The following is a 2591-nucleotide window of genomic DNA, read 5'->3' on the forward strand; positions in this document are numbered from 1 at the left end:
CCACATGGACTATACAGTCCATGGAATTCTACAAGTCCGAATACTGGAGTGGGTAGCCCTTCCCTTTTCCAGGGGATCTTCTCAACCCCGGGATCGAACCCAGGTCTCCTGCATTCAGGCAGTTTCTTTACTAGCTGAGCTACCAGGGAAGCCCAAAAGATACTTGATTACACATGCATTTTGAAATTGTACCTCCTTTTGCAGTGTTGACTGGAAAAAATATGCACAACCTGAAAGCTGAGAGTTAGGTTTTATTTGGTGGGAATATCAGGACAGAGAAGGCAATGGCAGCCCACTCCAGTACTCTTGCCTGGAGGATCCCATGGACGAAGGAGCCTGGTAAGCTGCAGTCCATGGGGTTGCTTAGAGTCGGACATGACTGAGCGACTTCACTTTCACTTTTCACTTTCATGCATTGGAGAAGGAAATGGCAACCCACTCCAGTGTTCTTGCCTGGAAAATCCCAAGGATGGGGAGCCTGGTGGGCTGCTGTCTATGGGGTCTCATAGAGTCAGACACAACTGAAGTGACTTAGCAGCAGCATCAGGACTTGAGCCAAGAGGCAGCATCTTTGGCGACCATGGAGAAAGCTGACTCCAAGGAGGTAAGAGAGAAGCTAGGCTATATAATAAGCTTTGCAAAGAGGGACAGGTGATCTGAATATTAAAACACTACTGTTAAAAGCTAAATTTCTCACATGAAAAGATTTAGAGATCATAATGTAATGGAAGTTGTAAACCTCTGGGCTTGCTGAAATCATTTCATTCATATGCATCTAGCTATCAGAGACCTCACAGAGACTGAACCAGACCTGCCTTTGAGTGTTTGAGTGTCTCCTGTGGAGCACAGGTCAGCAGTGGCCTGCCTTGGGGACAGGCACCTTGGCTTCAGCAGATCTGATACATGCAGTGTGTGGCATAAGCCTTCTTGGAGGAGGTTGCCATTAGCCCCACTGAACAGACGACCCCCAAACTACAGGACAATTATACCAAAGAAACTCTCACACTGCTAAGAAAGTTCTAGGACCCACAACAGATTTCTCAACCTGGGAATTTGGCAAAGGGACTGAGAACTCCCAGGGAATTTGACTTTGGAGGCCAGTGGGGCATGACTACAGCACTTCCACAGGACTGGGGAAACAGACTCTTGGAGGGCACAAAGAAACCTTGTGCACACCAGGACCCAGGAGAAAGGAGCAATGACCCCACAAGAGACTGACCTAGACTTGCCTCTGAGTGTCCAGGAGTCTCTGGAATGGGAGGACAGTGGCCTGTTGTGAGGTCAGGGCCATTGAAAATAGCAGTGAGGGCGTAAGTCCTTTTGGAGGAGGTTGCCTGGAAAGGAGACAAGAATTAACTGAAGTATATTAATTGTGGTAAAGACTCTTTAGGATAGTGGGGTGGCTTCCCTTGATACAAAAATCATAATTTTTATTATCTGACAAATCCTTTAAGGGTGAAAAGTGCTTTCATTTCATGTTGCCATATGGGTTACTGATATCATATACGATTTTATCTGAGAGAATTAAAGACTGTCTCTGTGGGGAAAGAACTGAGAATGAGATATTAGGACCTCAGTCTCCTTGGTTAAGTTTGGAGTCAGAAACTAGAACCTTGGTAGAACTGGAGTGGATTCAGAAGCAAAGAACTTGGGGAGGAAATAAAATTGAGAAGCAGAAGGTTGGTAGTAATTCAACATGCCCTGCAGAACTTGTAGTTCCCTATTTTACAAGTAGCAGAACTTTCAAAGTACCAATTATATTACCATTTAAAATACAGTTGATAATCTTATAAATGTAAGCAGTGTGATAAATCTGAAACACAGAAAATCATTATTTTTGGTAAAATAGATAAAACATGACAGAAAAAAATGCTTTCTTCATTTTAAAAAGCAAGCAAGTTTGAAATTGAAAACAGAAAATATGAGTATTTCTTAATAATGTATAGAATGTGACTTTGTGTTCACATATGTGTATATATACATTTTATTGTTCAGTCACTCAGTCATATCCAACTCTGTGCGACCTCATGAACTACAGCACACCAGGCTTCCCTGACCTTCACCAATTCCTGGAGCTTGCCCAAACTCATGTCTCTTGAGTCAGTGATGCCATCTAAACATCTCAGTCTCTGCTGACCCCTTCTCCTTCTGCCTTAAATCTTTCTCAGCATCAGGGTCTTTTCTAATGATTCCACTCTTTTCATCAGATGGCCAAAGTATTGGAGCTTCTCTTAAGCATCAGTCTTTCCAATGAATAGTCAGGATTGATTTCCTTTAGGATTGACTAGTTTAAACTTCTTGCAGTCGGAATGGTTCTCAAGAGTCTTCTCTAACACCACAGCTCAAATGCATCAGTCCTTTTGTGTTCAGGCTTCTTTATTATGCAACTGTCACATCCATACATGACTACTGGAAACACCATAGCTTTCACTATATGGATCTTTGTTAGCAAAGTAATGTTTCTGCATTTAAACACACTGTCTGGGTTTGTTATAGCTTTACTTCCAAGGAGCAAGCATTTTTTAATTTCATGGCTGCAGTCACCATCTGCAGTGATTTTGGAGTCCAAGAAAATAAAGTCTGTCACTGTT

The sequence above is a fragment of the Oryx dammah genome, unplaced genomic scaffold, assembly GCF_014754425.2.
Source record: "Oryx dammah isolate SB20612 unplaced genomic scaffold, SCBI_Odam_1.1 HiC_scaffold_3, whole genome shotgun sequence".
In the NCBI taxonomy this organism is placed as follows: domain Eukaryota; kingdom Metazoa; phylum Chordata; class Mammalia; order Artiodactyla; family Bovidae; genus Oryx; species Oryx dammah.